Source organism: Chiloscyllium punctatum, chromosome 1, assembly GCF_047496795.1.
Source record: "Chiloscyllium punctatum isolate Juve2018m chromosome 1, sChiPun1.3, whole genome shotgun sequence".
NCBI classification, from domain to species: Eukaryota; Metazoa; Chordata; class Chondrichthyes; order Orectolobiformes; family Hemiscylliidae; genus Chiloscyllium; species Chiloscyllium punctatum.
The window spans coordinates 89,966,682-89,990,682 of record NC_092739.1 but is presented as its reverse complement, the minus strand read 5'-3'; the positions used below and the strand labels follow the sequence as shown (position 1 = coordinate 89,990,682).

The 24,001-nt window shown below is 41.5% G+C and overlaps 1 protein-coding gene across 8 annotated transcripts in view; it reads right to left on the bottom strand.

Moving 5' to 3' along the window:
- Positions 1 to 24,001, bottom strand: part of adamts6 (ADAM metallopeptidase with thrombospondin type 1 motif, 6) — a 339,528-nt gene that overhangs the window by 296,437 nt on the left and 19,090 nt on the right. For 3 of the 8 annotated variants that reach the window (XM_072570752.1, XM_072570742.1, XM_072570801.1), the window contains exon 1: positions 2,600 to 2,765. The exons of 2 other annotated variants lie outside the window; for them this stretch is intronic. The gene's annotated coding sequence lies outside the window, so the exon portion shown is untranslated. Of the gene's footprint in view, positions 1 to 2,599; positions 2,767 to 2,853; positions 3,056 to 3,083; positions 3,103 to 24,001 lie in introns of those variants that run through there. 3 more of the 8 variants (XR_011960687.1, XM_072570773.1, XM_072570781.1) reach the window with 3 other exon arrangements.

Here is a 24,001-nt window from a genome sequence, read left to right as displayed (position 1 = left end):
AAAATAACGAAAGCAAAAAGGAAAACAGATGGCAATGGGAAAATTGCAAACCAGAAAGAGGTGGAAAATAAGAAAGCAATGGGAAAGGAGGTGTCGATGGCGAGAGAGAGGGAGACCAGCGAGAAAAGGAGAACAGGTAGAAAGAATCTGGGCGATAGCGAAGCCAATAAGTACAAATCAATATTCCTTCATTATCACTGTAACTACTCTTTCAAAAGTACATAATTTGTTATAAAGCTCTTGAAATCTCCTGAGATATGAAAGGCATTATGTAAATGCAAGTCTTTATAGGGCAAAATAAAGGAAATGTGTAAAGTGAACAAGAACCAGGAGGGGACGGCACGTTAAGAGGTCAGAGTGCGTGGGGATAGTGTGGCCCATGGGATAAGGAGCAAACAGCACCAGGAGTGAGCCCCGAGTCTCGGAAGACAGGGGGCGGTCTCTCCCCGCTCCAAAGCGAACGAGGTCACAGCGGGACACCGGCCATGTCCTGAGAGCGACCTGCAGCTAGCTCCACACTCCCCCCAGCCGGCACCGAGAGAGTTCCAGCGAGCACAGGGAGGGGGAAGCTTTCAAGGCGGCGAGACCTGCACCACTTCATTGGAGTTAACATTGGAGTCAGTGTCTCAGCTTCCCCCAAGCCAAAAGGCTGGCCCTCAGGCTAAAGCAAATCGGGTTTTCCACCCGACCATGACTTCCAATAAGATACCATTGTTATAAAGGAAGCAGCAAGAGGTGGAAAAGGCGAGCTTTCTCACTGACATTATACTTTATCCGCACATGTTAATAGTCGGATAGATTTCCAGCTGAAATTTAACTATCATTGGCGATATTGCTCTCATATAAGTCAATGCAAAAAGACCTGGTGACTTTGCGAAACAAAGGGACTGGAACACATAGGATGTTTTATTTGAAAGCCCCTAAATCATGATTTTTTTTCTACGTTGGTCAAACTTTTATCCTAACTCAGTGAAGCTGAAGCTGGGGCACTGAAGTGAACAGTAACTAAGTGGAAACAAAAGGCAGATAAAAGTCACGTTATCCAAGTGGCTGCTAAAGCTGGTATGTAGTGGGTCTCCCCTGGAACGTAAAAGGTTAGAGATTTAAGATAAGGGCGCACCACACACTCCAAACTTTAAGTGGCATGTATATGTTGCTAGGGAAGTGGGGGGGGGGCACAGTTCGATATAAAATCCGCGGCTTCCCATTTGAAACGAAGTGGCAAAACCCGCTTCTTGCATTGAGCGGCTTAACAATTCACCGGGAAATAACAGCCGCCCCCTGACCATCCCCCCACCCTCCCCCCCAACCTACTCCCCACCATCACCCCAAGCTATCGGCAGGGCTCTGCAGCTCCTAATATCTGACCTCCTTAAAATTAAACACAAATGATAGAGCCGTGTGCTCTCTGGTGGGAGCTGAAAATGTGTTGCTGGAAAAGCACAGCAGGTCAGGCAGCATCCAAGGAGCAGGAGAATCGACGTTTCGGGCATCAGCCCTTCTTCAGGAATGCTGCCTTCAGGATCCTCGGATGCTGCCTGACCTGCTGCGCTTTTCCAGCAACACATTTTCAGCTCTGATCTCCAGCATCTGCAGTTCTCACTTTCTCCTCGCTCTCTGGTGGGATCCTCCTTTTCACCAAATTTGGGTCAGGTATCACAAACCTCGGGATCCCAGACCCTGGGACACAAAACCAAACTCTGTGCAAACGTCACCAGTCGGGTTAGGTGGGGTTTTTTTTTCATAACCTGTGCTCGATTTCCTGCTCCGTAACTGAGCGCGTTTCCCAGGAGCTGTCAAGATTCCTGTTGGACAATCCCAGATTTCTCAGTGAAAGAGCTACGAAAAGGCGAGACAGTACAAAAACACAGCACACAGCTGGTTGCTCAACGTCAGCATTTCAGTGTCAAAACTAAAGGGAAATTAAAACTTTGCATACATGGGGAGGAAATGGAATAGGCTCCGTACAGTCAATATGAAGTAACATTCAGCAGCTCATTCCCAGACAGCAGCACTAAATCTATTTGGATAAAACGCGTGTGACCTAGACAGTTGGCATTTAGCCCAAATACATTACACCGGCCGCTCAAATAAAAACAAGCGTCTCTACAACAATGAAAGTATTGGAAAGTCTGCAGCTTCTCACACACATTTCGGGCTGGTTTCTTTTTTTTATATAATTATATAACTTGCTTTCTATACAGTCTCGCTCCCAGCGTTCGGTTAACTGGATCGACGCATCTTTAAAACTCCCCTCACAAATCACACGAGGTGCAGATTAAATCGAAGAACACTATTCTGTACGGGGTTTGTTACTCCCCTATAAGCGATTACAAGAAATGGAACGATATCACTTTCCAATGCACGAGGACAGTATCTGCTGAATGAGGGGTTAGCAACAGATAATCGCGAGAAAAAAAACCCCAAACGATTCCTCCCGTACAGTCCATTTTCTGCAGTCAAACAAGGGTGAACTGACTGAGACTGCTGTAGTGTCCAATCCCACTCATTTACAACACAATCTGCGGTGAGCTTCAGCAGAAAACCGACAATTTGAAATAAACAAAAGGGTCGGTAAAACATGACGAGTCGCCTTTACCGTTTTCATCTTCATTCTGGGACGGGTTTAAGTGCAGCTTTCAAACAATAGACCGTGCACACTGGCGATCCGTACCAATCAATTGTACTCTCTCGAAACCACAAGAGTTATTTTCATCCAGAACAGAATCCTGCAGTTTGGAAGGGGGATGGGGGGATGGGGTGGTGGTGGTGGTGGGGGTGGGGGGGGGTTGGATGGTTGGGGGGGGGGGATGTGTTGGAGGGGGGGGGGGGGAGCTTACAGAAGTTACTGACTTGGCAGAAACCGGGATGCCATCAGCCACCACCAAACAACTAAGATTTCTTTCCTTGACTGACTCCGCTCTCCAGAGTAGCTGAGCTCGTACCAAGCTCCCTAGGACACTTGGAGAATGAAGGCAGGCAATATAACAAAGTCTATGAAACAGCCCGGTTTGACTACCGGCCTTCAGCCAAGTTTAGACTTGCAATCTGGCAATCCGATGTGTGCTACACAGCGTACTTACGTCAGTGAAAAATGCAGATGTGCTTTTTCATGGACCGGTTGTGCGCATGTCTTCTGGATCACGTGAAGGGGAGGGGGCAGTGATGGGGTCCAGTCAGGGTGAAACTGGCATAACAGAGCCCAGCATCGAGCAAACTTCAACAAATGCTGCAGATTCTCTTTAAAAGAGGAGCAACTGGCCAGCCCACAGCCTCTGTTCATAGTAACAAGACATTCGAACGGCACTTAGTTTGGTGCTTCAGCTCACATTCAAAAGGGAAAGCATTGATAATTTGCCATGGCCATATTTTAAAGTTACCATAGAGGTGTTACCATAGAATTGTTAAATTCAACTCGATGAAAGTACAGGTAGCATCGCTTCCTTGCATTAGTTTTTCACTTAAGATGGTGTCATCTTTAATGTCAAGTCCATGGGGGCAGTTTATTACTGTTGGAATGTATTTTTTTGTTAGGAAAAAGCTTAACACAGTCACAACTATGGAAGAGACATCGTTTTTAGTTCGAAAAGCTCTTAATAAATATGATGGAAATTAGAACGGATGAGAAACAAGTTAACTGTTTATATTCCAGTGGAAGTCCCAGCATAAACTATTAAATAACCTGAGGATATCACAGCATTTCTCGCGGAAATACATCTCTGTGCTTGTGAAACAAAATAGTCAATTGTTAAGTTACGCTACAGAAATTAACCTCTACATTTATCAGTGGGGGTGGGGGGGGGGGCATTTAAACGTTTAAACTCGATCACGAAGGGAACAGATACAAAATTAGAAGGACGGGACGTACGAAAAGCTGGGAGTACTTAGAGCTTGAATGCTTTAAAATTAAAACCCAACAGGAAGAGGTTTGCGCATTTTTCCCCCCAAGGACACTTATTACTGGCCAAATCCACGGTTTAAGTGAGCTATGGTCGCACAGAATAGGATAACGGGTTGGCATTAGTTGCAAGACATTGTGTGCTACCAGTAAAAAGCAGGCTAGATAAAGACTAAGCACCACGGTGAGTGTAAGACGGGGTTTGCACTACCCGTTCTAAGCGACTGTAATATCAAAGAACATTAAATAAATGAAAAGTCTTACAGAACTTGGCAGAAAGTTCAATCGAACTGTGGTGCGCTTTTGGTTTACAATTGAAGGTTAAAATGACATTAGGCAATTATAGCCTGTAGGTCCCATAAGATAAACGTATTTGAGATAATATTGTAAAATTAAAATAAATTGTAAACCATAAAAAAAGTCTGTGCTTTTCAGCCTTACCATAAGCGAAGGTTTAAATCAGAGGACGCTAAAAAGCAAAGCTACTAGTTTGACCTATTGCTGTATAAACGTTTGTAAGAAACGGTCAGTAACAATTTGTGCATTTATTTTAATCAGATTAAATCATAAAGTCATACAGCACAGAAGCAGACCCTTCAGTCCTTCTCATCCATGCCAAACAAGTTTCCCAAACAAAACTGGTCCTGCCCGCCTATATTTGGCCCATATTCCTCTAAATCTTTCCTATTCACATACCTGTCCAAATGTCTTTTAAACATTGTAACTGTACCTGCATCTACCAACAGCAGTTCATTCCATACGCAAATCTGTGTGAAAAAAAACTGTCCTCAGGTCCCTTTTAAATCTTTCTCATCTAACCATAAAAATATGGCTCCTACATTTCAACTCACACACCTGAGAAAAGACCCTTGCTATTCACCTTATTTATGCCCATCGTGATTTTATAGACCTCTAAAAATCAGCTTCCTATGCTCCATTGAAAAAAGTCCAGCCTCTCCATATAACTCGAACCGTCAAGTCCCAGCAACATACTGGTAAATCTTTTCTGAACCATCTCCAATTTAATAATATCATTCCTATAGCAGGGTGACCTGAACTGTACAGAGCACTCCAAAAGTGTCCTCATCAGCGTCCTGTACAATCTCAACATGATGTCCAAACTCCTAAACTCAATGGTCTGAGCAATGAAGGCTCACTGTCTACTTGTAATACAACTTTCAAATAAATATATACCTGAACACTTTGGTCTCTCTCTCGTCCACATCCCGCACCTCCGCCCTCAGACCCCACCCCTCCAACCGTAACAAGGACAGAACGCCCCTGGTGCTCACCTTCCACCCTACCAACCTTCGCATAAACCAAATCATCCGCCGACATTTCCACCACCTCCAAAAAGACCCCACTACAAGGAATATATTTCCCTCCCCACCCCTTTCCACCTTCTGCAAAGACCGTTCCCTCCGTGACTACCTGGTCAGGCCCACGCCCCCTACAACCCACCCTCCCATCCTGGCACCTTCCCCTCCACCGCAGGAACTGTAAAACCTGCACCCACACCTCCTCCCTCACCTCCATCCAAGGCCCTAAAGGAGCCTTCCACATCCGTCAAAGTTTTACTTGCACATCCACTAATATCATTTATTGTATCCGTTGCTCCCGATGTGATCTCCTCTACATTGGGGAGACTGGGCGCCTCCTAGCAGGGCGCTTTAGGGAACATCTCCGGGACACCCTCACCAATCAACCACACTGCCCCGTGGCCCAACATTTCAACTCCCCCTCCCACCCTGCCGAGGACATGGAGGTCCTGGTGCTCCTTCACCGCCGCTCCCTCACCACCAGGCGCCTGGAGGAAGAACGCCTCATCTTCCGCCTCGGAACACTTCAACCCCAGGGCATCAATGTGGACTTCAACAGTTTCCACATTTCCCCTTCCCCCAACTCACCCTAGTTCCAAACTTCCAGCTCAGTAACTGTCCCCACGACTTGTCCAGACTTCTCCTACCTACCTGCCTATCTCCTTTTCCACCTATCCACTCCACCCTCTCCTCCCTGACCTATCACCTTCATCCCCTCCCCCACTCACCCATTGTACTCTATGCTACTTTCTCCCCACCCCCACCCTCCTCTAGCTCATCTCTCCACGCTTCAGGCTCACTGCCTTTATTCCTGATTAATGGGTTTTGCCTGAAATGTCAATTTTGAAGCTCCTTGGATGCTGCCTGAACTGCTGTGCTCTTCCAGCACCACTAATCCAGAACCCTAACCAGGGTCCTATCTGTATCTGTAAAAGTTGCGCCCTTGTTTGTTTTACCAAAATGCAATATCTCACATTTATCCAGATAAAACTTCACCTGTCATTCCTCAATCCATTAGTTTAATTGGTCAAGATCCCTTTGTAATCAGAGATAACCTTCTTCACTGTCGACTATACCGCCAATTTTGATGTCATCTGCAAACGTATTCAGCATGCCTTCTAAATCCAACTGGTTTATATAAATTACAAACAAAAGTGGACTCAGTACCAATCCTTGTGGAACGCCACTGGCCTCCAGTCCAAAAAAAAACCCTCCACTACCATCCTTGGTCTCCTACTGTTAAGCCAATTGTGTATCCCAAGCTCTCCCTGAATCCCATGTGATCTAATTTCCCCAATTAGTCAACAACCATGTGAAACCTTTTCTAAGGTTAAGGTTTTCTAAAGTCACATACTGCCGTCATCAATGGTTACATTCTCAAACAAACTTAATTGTTTGTTAACTATCCGTAATCAAAGTTACAAATCACACAACACCAGGTCAAAGTCCAACAGGTTTATTTGGATGCACTAGCTTTCAGAGCGCTGCTCCTGACAACCACCTGATGAATTGAACCTGTTGGACTATATACTGAAGTTGTGTGATTTTTAACTTTGTACACCCCAGTCCAACACCAGCATCGTCAAATCATACCCTTAATCAGTCCTTGCCTCTCCCAATGCATGTAATTCCTATCTTTTAGAACCTCCTCCAACAACCAACCCACCAGCCATGTCAGACTCACAGATCTATGGTTCCAGCAAGTTCGCGTTACACCCTTCTTAACTGAAGGCACAACATTAGCCACTGCCCAGTTCTCGGGCACCCATTACTGTAAATGATACAAATATCTCTGCTAGAGACCCCACAATGTCTTGCTTAGCTTTCCACAAAGTGCTGTGGTATACTTGATCAGGTCCCGGCGATTTATCCACCTTTATGTTTTTTAAGACCTCCAGCACGTCCTCCTCTGTAATTTGGACTGTTTTCAAGACATCAATATTTATTTCTCCGAGTTCCCTAGCCTGTATTTCTTTGATTGCAATTAATATATAGGGATCGCGTACCTAGACACGAGCGTTAAATTCACTGGAAAGTAGTAGCGCTAGCATTGGTGTCTCTGTACGCCCCATGACCACAACGCTAAAGGGACAATAAGCAACAACTGTGTTGGCGTCAGCTGCACAGAGACGACTGAAATCATTGGATGTTGGGGTCATTTTGCACTTTCCGTTTCATTTAAACAAATAAAACCAAAACAATGTACAAACTAGACATGTTCTAAACAATATTGCACTGGTGTTTGACCTGCGTTAGTCTGTTTCATGTGGTTAGAACAACAGTTGTGGGTAGCAGCTTCATCTTATCGCTTTGTTAAACTTCGACACAGCGCACGTACATCTGGTTTGTCTTTCAGTTAGTTTGCAAGCTAATATTGTTTTGGGAAAGAACGTTTTGACAAAGAAATCTTGGAACATTTAATTTTTTAAAACTCATCGGCCAGGCACTATCTGAAAACAGACTAACTCCTAAATTTCCAGTCTTGTGTCTCGACCGCTGTGTATGGCGAATCAGGTTTTATTTCAATTAGACTGCTGCAGCCCACGCCGGAGGTAGTAGGTGTAAGCCGTTTGGAGATCCAGGGAACCTTCAGCGAGAGCTCGCAATGTTTTGAAGGTCGCCAAAGAGGCCATGCAGAGCAGCTTTCACTGGGGAGAAAGGGAAACACATCAGTCTGCATAACCGCTAGTCCTCAGTGTGACCTTCTCGTCACTTGGCTCCACGCCAAACCAGGCTGGAAGGTATAAGAACATCCTGTGGTGGGCATTGACAATTTCAAATAAACACACTCCATATGTTACGCCGAATTAGTGAAGCGATTGTTTGTCATAAAGTGTTGGTCCTGAACTATGATTCCGGAACTGATTCTTTAATGTCATGAAAAGCAATTACCGTGAAGATGCCTTTCAACGGACATCAGTCTGTGTGCGTTAAACAAAAAAAAAGGTTCTGGCCCAGAAAATAAAATTATTTCTCTCAGGTTTTCTTGATTTTATCCATTTATCTTTAAACGAAATTATTATTAACTGAAGTAGGAATACAATTGAAACTAGGTAACTGAAATTGCAACCCAGAATCGCCAGATACTTTCACCAGAGGGGCTCTTTAAATGTTACATCTTAGACTTATTTAAGAGTCATGTGCCAGTGATTGTCTTGAAAGTTTGTTTTAAAAAGGAGTTCTCAATTATGTCGAACTGCTTCTATGTCACTCACGTCCTTAATAATGGTTTCTGGTGTGGCTAAATAGAACTCTTGTCTTCCCAGGCGCCGTCTAAAACGCTAAGAAAGCCCACGCTGATCTAGAATATAGCAACTTTCATTACTTCCTCTATTTATTCAGACACCGCCACCGTGTGGCGCTGGGAAATAAAAGCAAATACAGCGGCGGCAAAAGTAATGCAGAGATGTCATTTGGCAATGAAAGCGCAGAATGATATTAACCATTTTGTTACATTTTATAAAATACTCTCAATGACAGCAGTACTTTAGTCCAGGTGTGTGGTGTTTATGTCAATCGACCCTGACCTTTACAGGAAATCCCAATACCATCTCAGCAAGGCCATTACAGATGCCAAGAAAGAATACAGACTAATCACATGGACACCCGCCATTTGTGGCAAGGGCTACACAACATAACGGGCTACAAAGCAAAGTAGAACAGAATACCGGACAGAAATACACTCCTTCCTGAGGTGCTCAATGCCTTTTTCGCTCGTTTCAAACAGAAAGTCAGTGAAACTGTGTCATCTGCACTGACAGCCTGGGATGCATGTGTTCCCAAGGTCACTGCTGCAGACGTTGCATCAGCCTTCTTGAGAGTGAATGCATGGAAAGTGACTGGCCTGGATGGAGTCCCCGGCCATGCACTCAGATCCTGTGCAGACCAGCTGGTGGGAGTATTCGCTGACATCTTTAACCTCTCCTTACTGCAATCTGAAGTGCCCACCTGCTTCATAAAGATCACCATCGTGCCAAAGAAGACTCATGTAGCGTGCCTTAATAACTACCACCCAGTGGCTATGACCTCCATAATTATGAAGCACTTCGAAGAGGTTAGTCATGGCACACATCAACTCCAGCCTCCCAGCCTGCCTCGATCCCTTTCAATTCTCCTACTGTTACAATAGGCCCGTGGCAGACCCCATCTCCCTGGCCCTACACTCATCCCTGGATCATCTGGATAACAAGGACACTTACATCAGACTTCTACTCATTGACTACATCTCCCCCCTTTAGCACTGTAACTCCAAGCAAACTAATCTCCAAACCCTGTGACCTGGGTCTCTGCTCTGTGGATCCTCATTTTCCTGACTCACAGACCCCTATACATGAGGATAGGCAAGAGCATCTCCTCCACAAAAATCTTCTACACAGGCACCCAGCGAAGATATGTATTCAGTCCCTTATTATACTGCCTGTATACTCATAACTGTGGCCAATTCTTTTTCTAACTTCATCTACAAGCACCTTAAATAACAAAGAAACAGAACATGGGAAAGAAATAGAATGTTTAGTGGCGTGGTGTAAAGATGATAATCTCTCCCTCAATGTCAGCAAAATGAAAGAACCAGCTATTGACTTCACAAAGTCTTTTGCTTGTAGTGAGTAACACAGCTTTGAATGCTAGTGCAAGCAAATGCTAGTGCTAGTGCGATAAGATGTCCTGAATGAATGAGCGTGCAGCACAGACACCAAGCAGGGTTAGTACAATTGAATGGGTGAGAATGAATGATAAGAGGGTAGAGAAAATATGGTGACCCTTACCCTGGCAGAGCAGTGAAAGTCTTTGACATTGTTTTGGCATCACTGGACCTTGGAGATCACACTGACAAACTCAGACCCGGTTGGCAGGGTCAGGTACCTTGCCATCCTGCCAGTCCTAAGAGAAGAGAATGGCTTTCCTCTGGATGACCCTCTCTAGCAGGATCTCCAGGTCCCTGTCTGTAAAGTCGACGCTAACTTTTCCTTGTCTTCTATGTCTAGATAAATTCTTGAACTGTGAATGGTAACTCCAAACTGCCACCACTTGACACCAACACATGCCTTTTAAATGTGGTACAGTGCCAGGAATCCAGTGACAAGTAGCTCTGGCTACAGTGAATAGGAGAGTTGGGATAGCACTGGAAAGAAGGGACACCATAGCAGCATGACAGATAAGTACTGAGGTGAGTTTGGAACAACAGTGTAAAAAACCCATCAGGCCTCATGGAAAAAAAGCCTCCATGAAATAATGCTTTCCTGAGCACTGGTAAAATTCAACATCACATCAACATTACCTCTGTCTGTTCTGCTATTGTATAGATTCCATAAGTATAATAGTTTCCATAGTCGCTAGCAATATATTTGGCAGTGCAAACCCATTGGACCAAAGGACCTCTTCAAGACTGTATGATTCTATGATTCAATGATGCTGCAGCAAGTATAAATCAGAAAGAGAGACTGCAGCCAAGTAAGCAAAGGGCACAAACTGTCTCTGGTTGCAAGAAATACTCACAACTAGTCTGAGAGAAGAAATCTTCTATTCAGGAGCACAAAGGGGATAAACAATTTTTTCTAAACTCTCTTTATATAAGATTCTCTAAACCTCATTCCTATTCTGTATCTATAAATTCACACATCCTTGCCAAGAACAACGTGAATGATTTTATCATTTTATTTGAAACAAACAGCTTTGTCTTCAGTTGGTGTCAGTGTCTGATCCATACATTCTTAAATGAAATGTTGTGTTTCTCTGAAGTGTGATTTGAGTATGGCTGCAAGCAATGTAACGGGAAAAAACCTTTTGCAACTAAGATTCTTGCATCTTACAGAAGTTAAGTACTGAATAAATTTATAACAGGCTTCTACGTAAATGAGGTGTATTGATTTGTTTGTTGTAAAACAATGTACTGTCAGTGGGAGGATATGCAGGAGACAGCTGTCATTGTATCATAAGATTCAAGATGATGATGGATTAAGAAAATTCAATTGGCAGAGATCTGCCTTCAATGGGGCCAGAGCAGAGTTGGGTAGGATTTACTTAAATGATTTCAGTCTGAATATAGGAGATATGATTAGTAAGTTTGCAGATGACACCAAAATGTGGACAGTGAAGAAGGTTATTTGAGAGTACAGAAGGAGCTTGATCACATGGGCCAATGAGCCAAGATGGAGTTTAATTTAGCTAAATGTAAAATGCTGCATTTTGGTAAGGCTAACCAGGACAGGATTTACACATTAATGTAAGGGCACTGGGGAATGTTGCCAAACAAAGACACACCTAGAAGTGCAGGTGCATAGTTCCTTGAAAGTGAAGTCACAGGTAGATACATGAAGAAATCACAACTTCACATCTATTGGGAGGGTGGGGGGTCATATCTTTGTGGGGGGGGTGGTGAAGGTGTTTGGCTCACTTACATTCATTGGTCAGATTATTGAGTATAGGACGTCATATTGCAACTGTACAGGACATTGGTGAGGCCACTTTTACAATACTGCATACAATTCTGTCACCCTTCAATAGGAATGATGCTGTTAAACTTGAGAGAGTGCAGAAAAGATCTACAAGGATGTGGTTAGGACTGGAGGGTTTGAATTATAGGAAGGGGCTTTTTTCTCTGGAGCATCGGAGGTTGAGGGGTGACCTTATCGAGGTTTATAAATCATGAGGGGCATGGATAGGATGAATAGCCAAGATCTTTTTCCTAGGGTGGGAAAATCCAAAACTAGAGGAGATACGTTTATGTGAGAGGAGAAAGGTTTAAAAAGGACCTAAGAAATAACCTTTTCTTGCAGAGGGTTGTGCGTGTATGGAATGCGCTTCCAGAGGAAATGGTGGAAGTGCGTTCAATTATGACATTTAAAAGGCATTTAGATGGGTATATAAATAGGAAAGGTTTAGACAGATATGAGCCAAATGCTGGCAAATGGGACAAGGACAGATTGGGATGTCTGGTCAGTGCAGATAAGTTGGACCAGAAGACCTGTTTCCATGCTGTATGACTCTATGACTTAATAGCTGAATGATAGGCGATCTTCAAAGAGGAAATGGTTCCTGTAGAGTTATAGTATACTCCTTCATATGGGAAAACGAGGACAAACAAACCAGAGCTCCCTGGATGACAAAGGGAGTATAAATTAAGATAAAGAGAAAAAAAATGTTTGTGGCAGGTGTATTGTAGATAATACGATTGAGAACCAGGAAGAATACAGAGGTTCAGAAACAAAGTGAGAAAGCAAATAAGAGAAGGAAATATGCATACATGGAGACAGGAGACATAACTGAGCTGAATGAATACTTTGCATCTGCCATTACTAAGCACGGAGATGCCACCAAGGCCATAGGGTCAGAGGAAATCTCTGTCACAAGAAGGATTCAAATTGATAAGGAAGAAGTGTTGAATAGACTGTTGGTACCCTATGATGGGCTGAGTGTCCTCCTTTTGCTCTGTGAGACTTTGGTGATTCTGTAATAAATAGAAGGAGGTCTTGCGGCACTATAAGTAGCATCTTTAGGGGTCTAGTTGACTCAATTGAATGTGCATAAAAGAATCATCTTAAAGAATGTGATGGAATTTAACTGAGGTAATTATCTAGTTTATTTTGGTAAATTATAGAGACCCCACAATTTACTTATTTTTACATAAGCTGAATAAAACTTCTCTGTTATTATTTAAATTTTAAAAAAACTCCCAGCTCTGATCTATTATGAAGGTATTTGTATATTCTAAACCAAGGTCAATCTTTGTAATATTTATTTGTGTTGCTGACTGATTTTGTTTTATTCTTTATTACAGCTCTGAGACTGGCAAGAGCCCAGGGCAAAGGTTTGATCCTAGTGCCACAATTTTATAAAGTGCACTTTACTAAAATTTGCTGCCAGGGCATACAATTGGTTTACTTTACAACAACATGTCACTAGAAAGAAAAAAACACCATTCTACATCAGAAAAAAAATTGTAACAAAGAAACTATGTGACACGCTGTGAATAAACCAGAAATAGTCATCTTCAATAATATTAGACATGTACACTTTACCTAGCATTGTCTCATGAGGGTACATCTATCCCCAAGGCTCAGTCATGGAGTTAATAGTACAATTTAAATATGTTTTAGATACTTGAACATAAGTAGACCATTGTCTCTTCAATTTTTTTTGTGTTTGGAAGATGTCACACTAGGGCATAACAGTGTTGTATGAAAACCTTTCATGCTTTGAAGGCTTTCATGAGATTTTCCAGACAAATTCAGTGGGCAAGGGAATAACATATAATACGCATCATTTTATAGCTATATTCTTTAAACTATTATGCGATTCTGGTAAATCTTCACTCCAGCTTTTCTATTAATCCAAAAATAATTTAAACAATATCCCTACTGTAACATAAGTAGATGACTGAAAAACAGGTGGAAAGGTGAATGGTAAGGATAACACAAAGAGTCTTCAGAGGGATATAGACAGATTAAGTGAGTGGACAAAAACTTGGCAAATGGAATACAATGTGGGAAAATATAAAGTTATGCACGTTGGCAGGAAGAAGAGATGAGCTGAATATTACTTAACTGGAGAAAAATTGCAGAAAGCTACAGAAGAGAGGGATTTCGAAGTCCTTGCACATGAATCATAAGAAAACTAGCATCCAAGTTCAGTAGGTCATGGGGAAGGCAAATGGAATGTTGCACTTTATTTCAAACGGAATTGAGTATAAATGTAGGAAGGATTTTCTAAAACTATACAAGGCCCGATTCAGAATGCAGCTGGAAGACTGTCAACAGTTTTCCTTACATATGGAAAGATATACTGGTATTGGGACAGTCCAGAGAAGGTTCACTATGCCGATACCAGGTACGAAGGGGCTGTTTTATGAGGAGAGTTTGATTAGGTTGGGCCTATACTTGTTGGAATTTAGAAGAATGAAAGGGGTCCTTACTGAAACTTTTAAGTTGCTTAGGGGACTCGCTAAGATAGTTGTTTCCCCTAGTGGGAGAGCATAGGACCAAAAGGCTTAATCTCAGAATAAGGGATTACACATTTAAGACATGGAAGAGGAGAGATTTCTTCTCAGAAAGTAGTGTATGTATGGCATTTGTCATAACAGAGAGCTACTGAAGCAGGGTCATTAAGTATATTCACAGCCGAGGTAAACAAATTTTTTACAGTAAAAGAACATAGAACATAGAACAATACAGCGCAGTACAGGCCCTTCGGCCCTCGATGTTGCGCCGACCGAAGCCTACCTAACCTACACTAGCCCAATAACCTCCATATGCTTGTCCAATGCCTGCTTAAATGACCATAAAGAGGCAGAGTCCACCACTGCTACTGGCAGGGCATTCCATGAACTCACAACCCGCTGAGTAAAATATCTACCCCTAACATCTGTCCTATACCTACCACCCCTTAATTTAAAGCTGTGTCCCCTAGTAACAGCTGACTTCATTAGCAGAAAAAGGTTCTCACTGTCAACCCTATCTAAACCCCTAATCATCTTGTACACCTCTATCAAATCTCCCCTAAACCTTCTTTTCTCCAATGAGAAAAGCCCCAAGTGCCTCAGCCTTTCCTCATATGATCTTCCTACCATGCCAGGCAACATCCTGGTAAACCTCCTCTGCACTCGTTCCAATGCCTCCACATCCTTCCTATAGTATGGCGACCAAAACTGCACACAATACTCCAGATGAGGCCGCACCAGAGTCTTATACAACTGCAACATGAATCAAGGGTTGTGGGGAAAAGGTAGGAAAGTGGAGTTGAAGATGATCAAATTAGCCATTTTTTCATTGAATGGCAAGATAGACTCCATGTGCTAAATGGCCTACTTCTGCCCAATCCTGAAAGTTTCATAAGCAACGTCTTGTACAATTTAACATCACTTCCTAAGTTCACTTTTATATTTGATGACACTGCATTTAAAACACTTTTCTTGTGCACTGGAGATTATAGTAGGATATTCAGAAAACTTCAGGCAGAGTCAAAATGCTTTCCTAAAGTGGAAATTAAGAGTTTTTTTAAGGAGGTAACAAGTGGACAAAGAGAAACTTATAGATGTGGTGTACTTAGATTTTCAAAAGGTATTTGATAAGGTGTACATCAAAGGTTACTGCACAAAATAACACCTTGTGTGCAGGGAGTAGCATATTAGCATTGGTAAAGGAACTGATTAGCTAACAAAGAGCAGAAATTAGGGATAAAAGATTAGTTAGCTGTAATTAATGGAGAAATTAGCACCTGGGCTTCAGCAATTTACAATCTGTGTAACTGACTTCAGTGACCAGAATTGAATGTACGGTATCTAAGTTTGCCACTGACTTAGAAGGAAAATAAAAATAAAAAAAACTGCAGGCACTGTAAATCAGAAACAAAAACAGAAATTGCGGGAAAATCTCAGCAGATCTGGCAACATGTGTAGAGAGAAATCAGAGTTAATGTTTCAGGTCAAGTGACCTTTCCTCAGAACAGTTCTCAGGAAGGGTCACTCAATCCAAAACAATATATGTTGTCAAATGAAGTATAGAGTCTACATGGATATATAGATAGAGTAAGTGAGTGGCCAAACATTTGGCAGATGGAGTATAAAGTGGGAAAATGTTAATTTGTCCACTTTGGCAGGAAAAATATAAAGCATTATTTTACTTAAATTCAGAGAGCTTGCAGCACCCAGATATATGGAGGGACCCCAACATAGGGTGTTCTGGTAATGAATCACAGAATTTGGTATGCAGGTACAGCATGTGATTAGGAAAGCAAATGGAATGTTGACCTTTATTGCAAGGTGAGTGGAATTTAAAATTAAGCAAGTTTTATTGCTGTTCATTACTGGACATTGGTAAGACTATGTGTCGACCATGTGTTCAGTTTTGCTTTCCTTGTTTGAAAAAATGGATATAGTTGTGGTAGAAGCAATTCAGTGAAGGTTGATGTACTCATTCCTAAAGAAGAGCAGCTTATCTTATGAGGAAAGGTTTGTGAGATTAAGCTTTTAATAATAGAGTTTAAAAGAACTAGATATGATCTTATTGAAACATGTAAGATCCTGAAGGACATTGATGAGGTAGATACCAAGAAAATATGTACTCTTTTAGGGGACACAAGGGCTAAGGGACATAGTTTTGAAATAAGGAGTCTTTTTTTTTAAATGGAATGAAGCAGGAACCTTTTCTCTTGGAAGATCCTTGACATGAGCAATTCTCTTCTACAGAATGTAGAATTTGGTTAATTGAATTATTCAAGATTGGGTTAGATAGGGTTTTGATACACAATGGAATCAAGACAGAGTACCCACCTAAATCCAGTAGTCAACCCTTCTCATATATAAAACTTGCTATATCTTGATCAGTTGTTGCTTACTTAGTTCTGATACACACACAAAGCCCAACTTATCTACTACTGATATCTCTGATTTACACACTACCTATAAAATATCATGCATGAATACGAATTGTCCCACTTCTTTCTTTATGTTTAATGATGTTTCTATCTTAAGGTATTTTGGTGTACACAGGGCTGCTAGTACCATTTTAGGGCTCAGTTGTGAAAGATTGTGCTGTTAACACTGCAGCCAGCTTCAGCTGGTAATCCAGTTGTTGAATAACCAAAAGGTTCAGGATGGAACCATGATGAGCTCTCCATTGGTGCAAACCATATGGAGAGAAAAACTACTTCATATACCTGTCTTACTTAGTGTCTCACTTCTTTAGTCTGTCAACTTAAGTTTTGTACCTATCATCCCAGCAGCTTCCATGATCTGTTCATTTTGTGTTAGTCTATTTTGAAGTATCAAACACTCTCATGCACAGCTTTTGGGAGAGCAGTGATGTGCATTGGGTTCTCTGGTGCCCTACTTTAATGCTGTAGACCTGCAATAGGCATTTTCCAGAAATCATCGAGCTCAAAGAACATTCCTACCAAGAGCCGTCCAAAACAATAAATATTAGACATAGTCTGGATGTAAACTGGTCTCCTACAAGACTTCCATTTTGTGCAAACCACAATAAATGTTAAATCTAATTTAGATAGACAACACACAGAAATTTTGGAATTCATTTGTATCTTTGTGAGTTTAAATATGCCATTCTCCAAAAATAATATTGGTGCTACTTTTGATTACATTCTTTCTTTTCGGCATTTTGCAAAAATATGCAACAAATGAGGGTAAATTAAGGTTGTATGGCTCAGCAAAATACTTTTACATCATTAAGCAAAATGCTATATATTTTATTTTTGCAGATGGAAATATGGAATAGGATTGAGCTGTCACAATTTTCAATTGCCTAGAAACAAAACCAAATAATTTAAGATAAACTCTTCATAAGACAAGAAGAAAGAAGTGGGGCCAAGTAACCAGCATGTTCACAAATAATATATTACTGGTGGCATTCAAATCAGAGATTTCAGTAGCATAGTAGGGATTTGTATGTGTATCATAACTAAGTAAACAACAATTGGTTAATATTTGGCAGGTTTTGAGTATCAGAAACTTTCGATAGTTATTCACATAATTTGCATATACAGAAGGTGCCATCATGTGGACATTTTTTGTGTAGCTCAGTCAAATTCAAGTCCAAAACACAACAAAATCAAAGCAATATTAATTTTCTCTCATGTTACAATGTTTTCAGAATATTATAGTTTAACAGTACCAGTTTTTTTATTAATATAACAAAATTAAATCAAGCAAATGAATCACAATAATCATTCATTATCGTCTGAAATCTCCACATTATAATAATTTTTAGGATTATATGCTGTCTAAATTCGATAACCATGTTCGATAACATGGGAAAGGATAAGCTGCACTTGAGGCCTTGGTGAGATAGGTAAGGAATGTGAAGGTAGAAAATATGCATTATGTACACAGATGGGGCAGGAGGCTCACTAGCTGCATACTCAGAAGGCAAAGGGAAGACAGTCATGGCAATGAATGCCAGGTGTCAAACTCCAAGAACCATGGATGCAATGCCACAAGGAATTCAGTGGATTTCACAAGTCATACAGTCATACAGCAGTGGCCAAGGTTTGAGAGTATTTCTTCAAATGCTGTTTGTTACCTCAGTTACCGTTCTTTTCACCACATTCTCATCAGTCAGCTACCAACAATTGCAACCAATCACAAATCACTAAGATTCATGTGCATCACTGCAACCCACCACTCCCACAAGCTTCACATTGGTATCTTATGCTTTGCCAGCTATTCACTGATGACAAACATATGGACACTAATGGACATATTTGCCTTTCTGTTGCAAAGCAAGATAATCCATTTCCTAACATCTCCTTACCCCACATTCTGTTCGGATTTATGAGATGCTAATAATGTAAGAATGCGGCTATTATTTTCTCAGTTTTACAACCCCACCATTGTACATTTGTCCTTTTAGATACCCAAGAAGTCCAATCTAACTAAGCAGTGCATGTACATCAAGAAGGTGAGTGTGATGAAGACACAAAGCGCAAGTGGCCCAGAGTAGGGCCTGCAGAGGCAACAATGTATCAGTGTGTTAGAGGTTAGTGTTATTGAATGGTAATGTGATTTGTATTTTCAAGGCAATGTGACATGGCAGAACATGCAGCATTTTCTGATTTCTTCATAATTGACTTGCCACAGAGATTGGTTGAGGTTGCTGATGAGACAAGAAGCTCATGTAATCATGAACTTAACAATACCTGCCAGGAGATGCAGCTGGCTCATGATCACTTCATTGTTTTGAGCATCAAAGTAATGCTGGTGTCCTCGGGGAATGTCCTTTCCTTTCATCTTACATGGGAACCTTCTGCTTATTGTTAAAGGGTGTGTGAAGTGAGGCTGCACCCAATGGAGCTGGTAGAGATGGATACACAATCAGAGCAGACATAGATTTACAGGTGAAGAAGTGATAGTCAAGTAGCTCTGGTAAGGGTTCCTTCCTGCTGCTGATTGTGTGCTGATACGTATATGGTTACGAGGGGATTTTATCTCCACCATCTACTTTCTCTGCATATTTCCACCAACAATTCACTGCACAAGCAATTACACCTACACCACCATGAGTCATAGAGTAATATAACACAGAAATAGACCATTCATGCACCATGTCTATGCTGACCAGCAAGTACCAGACTACACTAATCCCATTTATTTGAACTTGGTCCATAACCTACTATGTCCTGGCATTTTAAGTGCTCATCCAGATACTTCTTAATGTTGCAAGAGTATCTGCTTCAACCATCCTCTTAGGCAGCATGTTTCATATTTTTATCATCATCTGGGTGAAAAGTCTTTGTCTCAGATCCCCACAGTGGCACGATAGCTCAGTGGTTAGCACTGCTGACTCACAGTGCCAGGGTCCCAGGTTCGATCCCAGCCTTGGGTGACTGTGTGGAGTTTGCATGTCCTCCCTGTGTCTGCATGGGTTTCCTCCAGGTGCTCTGGTTTCCTCCCACAGTCCAAAGATGTGCAAGTCAGGTGAATTGGCCATGCTAAATTGCCCATAGTATTAGGTGCATTAGTGGGAGGGAAATGGGTCTGGGCGGGTTATTCTTTGGAGGGTCGGTTTGGGATGAAGGGCCTCTTTCCACACTGTAGGGAATCTAATCTAAATGCCCCTTACTCCTCACTGTAAACTTGTACCCTGTAATTGTAGACATGTCTGCCATGGGGAAGAGATTTCCGTGATCTACCCTGTCTATGGCTCTTATAATTTTGCATACCTCAATCAAATCAAATCAAAATGTGCACCCTTGTGGATGTCATTCTAACTTTTGAGGGCACTTGTAGCACTCGAACGCCATATACAAACAAACCCAACTTCATAGTCTAGGTATCCAAATCAGCATAAGTTGCTATACCTATCCTGGAAAACATATGTTTAAAGCACAAACGATCATAATTTACCTTACAAATTCATAGGGCAGCCAAGTGGTCGACAGAGCAGCGGAACCTGCCACTCATTCACATCACTAACAATCCATTATATACCATAATGGCTCTGAGGTTGACATTAAATTGTTGGTTTAAAAGGCAGAATGATGTGATGGTGAAATATGTCATACAGAAACCAAAACATTTTCAAATCGGGGAAGAGGTTAAGATTGGAATTATGTAGTTTTATATCCTCTCATGTTCTATCACGCTAAAAGTGCCTTTATGTAACAGTTAACTTATATCATCAAACAGTATTTGAACTAAAATCATTACATTGGGTTTCATTTCCAATGCAATTAATTTTCTAAAGCCTTAATGAAGCATGAAGCATAGAATGATTGTTTTAAATTAAAAGAGAAACAAATTAAATGCTTCCAGTTTTTTTTGTATGTGACTGTTTACACAGGAGCTTATCTAACGTTTACATTGCCTGACATTTGACATCATGCATTGAGATTCTGAAGAAAACTGCCCTCTGGCACACAGGAAGGGAAAACCAAATAAGCCTCTGACAGTGGAGACAGAAGGTATTGATGATTAGAATACCCCAGCTGACAGCGCCACCATTCAGTACTATCAGCGAGATGTTTTCACATTTTAGATCAGCAATTGAGTTATACACTTATCACTCATCAGTTCATGTGGATTTTAAGGCACACATCTTCAATCTTTTCAGCAAATTTGAATGACAAAACATGTACAAAAAAACAGCAGAATGTACACATGTAATCTGTAATGATACACTCATTCATATTCTCTTAAGCCAGACAGGGAAATTCATGCTCTATTTGATGGTTTTACCACTGGTATAAAAGAAATTGGCAACATTCCTATTGGATAATTACATTTTTATGCTGATTTTTAATATCTATTCATGGAGTAGGCTTCAACAGGCTGGGCCAGCATTTATTGCCCATCCTATTTGTCCTTGAGAACGTTGTGGTGAACTGCCTCCTGGAGTTCGTTTGCTGTAGGTACATCCCCACAGTGCTGTTAGGGAGGGAGTTCCAGAATTCTGACCCAGTGACAGTGAAGGATAGACCTAGTGGTATTATCACTAGACTATTAATCCAGTAAGGAGAAAGTGAGGACTGCAGATGCTGGAGATCAGAGCTGAAAATGTGTTGCTGGAAAAGCGCAGCATGTCAGGCAGCATCCAAGGAACAGAGAATCGACGTTTCTTCCTGAAGACAGACTTATGCCCGAAACCTGTTCCTTGGATGCTGCCTGACATGCTGTGCTTTTCCAGCAACACATTTTCAGCTATTAATCCAGTAACTCAGTTTATGTTGCTGGGACTCAGGTTTGAATTTAAATTCTATTATAAAACCTGGAATTACAAATCTAATGATGACCAAAAACATCCATCTAGATTACTAATATCCTTCAGGGAAAGAAATCTGCCATCCTTACTTTATCTAGTCTACATGTGACTCCAGAGCCACAGTAGTTGACTCTCAACTGCCTTCTGAAATGGCCGAGCAAGCCAATCAGTTTTATGAATCGCTACAAAGTCTCAACGAAGAAATGAAACGAGACAGACCATCTGGCATTGACCTAGGCACAGGCGACGACAATGGCAAACACAGCCTTGTTGACCCTATGAAGTCCTCGTTGCTAACACCTGGAAGCTGATGATAAAATTGGGAGAGCTGTCTCACCAAATAGTCAAGCAACAGCCTGACATAGTCATACTCATAAAATTATGCCTTCCAAAAAATTTCCTGGACAGCACCATCACCATTCTGTGGAGACGCCCAGTCACACCGGCAGGATGGATCCAGCAGAGATGGCAGCACAATGGTATACAGCCAGGAGCGGAGACCTCTGTCCTGGGAGACCTCTGAACCTCATGTATCATGGCTTCAGGTGAAACATGAACAAGGAAACCTCTTACTGATTGCCATGTACCATCCTCCCTCAGCTGATGAATCAGTACTCCAGTATTCCATGCTGAACAACAGTTGGAGAAAGTACTAAAGGTGTAAAGGGTGCAAAATATACTCTGGACAACAGTAGCTCAGTAGCAGCACTACTGATTGAGCTGGTCAGGTCCTGAAGAATATAACTGCTAGACTGGGTCTGTGGCAGGTGGTGAGAGAACCAACAAGAGGGAAAAACACACTTGACCTCATCCTTACCAATCTTCTGGCTGCAGGTGCATCTGTCCATGAGAGTATCAATAAGAATGACTATCACATAGTCCTTTTTGAGACTGAAGTGCACATTGAGAATGCCGTCCATCATGCAGTGCAGCACCTTGATCATGCTAAATGGGACAGACTTCAAACAACCTAACAACTCAAGACTGGATAGATATAAGATCTTGTGGGCCATCAACAGCAGCAGAATTGTACTCCAGGATATTCTGCAACCTCATGGCCTGGCATATCTTCCACTCAACCATTACCATCAAGGCAGGGTATCAACCCTTGTTCAATGAAAATTGCAGGAGAGCATGCCAGGAGCAGCACCAAGCACACCTAAAATGAGGTATCAACCCTGGTGAAGCTCCTAAACAGGACTACTTGTGCCAACAGCATAAGCAGCAAATGATACACAGAGCTAAGCAATTCCATACTTAATGGATCAGATCTGAGCTCCACAGTCCTGCACATCCAGTTGTGAATGACTACTGAGCTCTGCACTGGAGTGAGTGAGTGTTTACAGATGTGGTGCCAATCAAGCAGACTTCTTGGTGCAGGATGATGTCACATTTCTTGAGCGTTGTTAGCACTGCACTCATCCAGGCAGCTCATTCTGGCACAAGTCACAGGTGTGCCATTGTACAGGCACTATGAGTACATTTATAGAAGCCTTTTCTTGCTATTGGCATAATTGGGGACCAATAGTTATTCAAAGCGATCTCATAATTATTGTGATAACAGCACCAGCATTTGCTTTCAGGTCCAGACTTAATCTAAGTTAAACAAATTACTATCAAGCCTGATGTATTCATTTAATTTATTTTATCTACTGTTTCTGAAAGAAAAAAAATTACTGAACTCAGAATATAATAATTTCCATATATTTACATTTCTAACAACCATTGAAACCTGGTTTTGTAGTTAGAAATTTCTGCAACCGGTGCCTATGTAATTAGATGAATTGGATTTACAAGATTATTTTTAAAATTTACTCAAGACATTTAGGCACAGCTTCCTGATGCAGTATTCATATAAACATAATTCTGATCAAGTATTAACAGTGACCTTTCTAAAAAAATTGACGATGGATTTATGTATTAATCATCATCCTTATTATCATCCAGCTGCTGCTGGCTTTACTGTTGGTAGGATTCCAACTTGCATCAGACATTATATCACAGGAACATAGTAAATATAGGAAAATACAGAACTGGAAAACATCCCAAAGCATTTTTTTAACTAGTCTCAAAATCTCTGAATCATCCACTTTCCTAAATGTCTCCCTGCTGTCTGCACACCTGGTCTTCCTAGGCAGTCTATTCTATACAATCAAAACTGACAGCACAAAGTGGTTCAATCTAAGCTGTCTGTATACCTTTATTTCCTAAGCTTGAGTCTTATCTGCTTCTAGAGTCTGCAGCAATTTCAAAAACATTGTGTTCAAATTATCCATTCCCTTAAGAATATTGAATACTTGCGTAACATTTGCCTTAAACCTTCTCTTCTCAATAATAACCACTCCTCAGCTTTTCATTTGCTCCCCATTGCTCAGATGCATTAAAGCTAGGTATCAGCTTGGTTCACCTCTTCTGTATTGCCTAGAAAGCAGTGGTATCTTTGTTGCTATATAGGAAACAGATTTGTATGTGGGAGTCTGGGTGTGACCATATTAATGACTTGCAAAGATTTATTATCATCTCCTAGTATTTGTGCACTAATCCTCTAGCTAGTATATCTCAATATCCAATTAGCT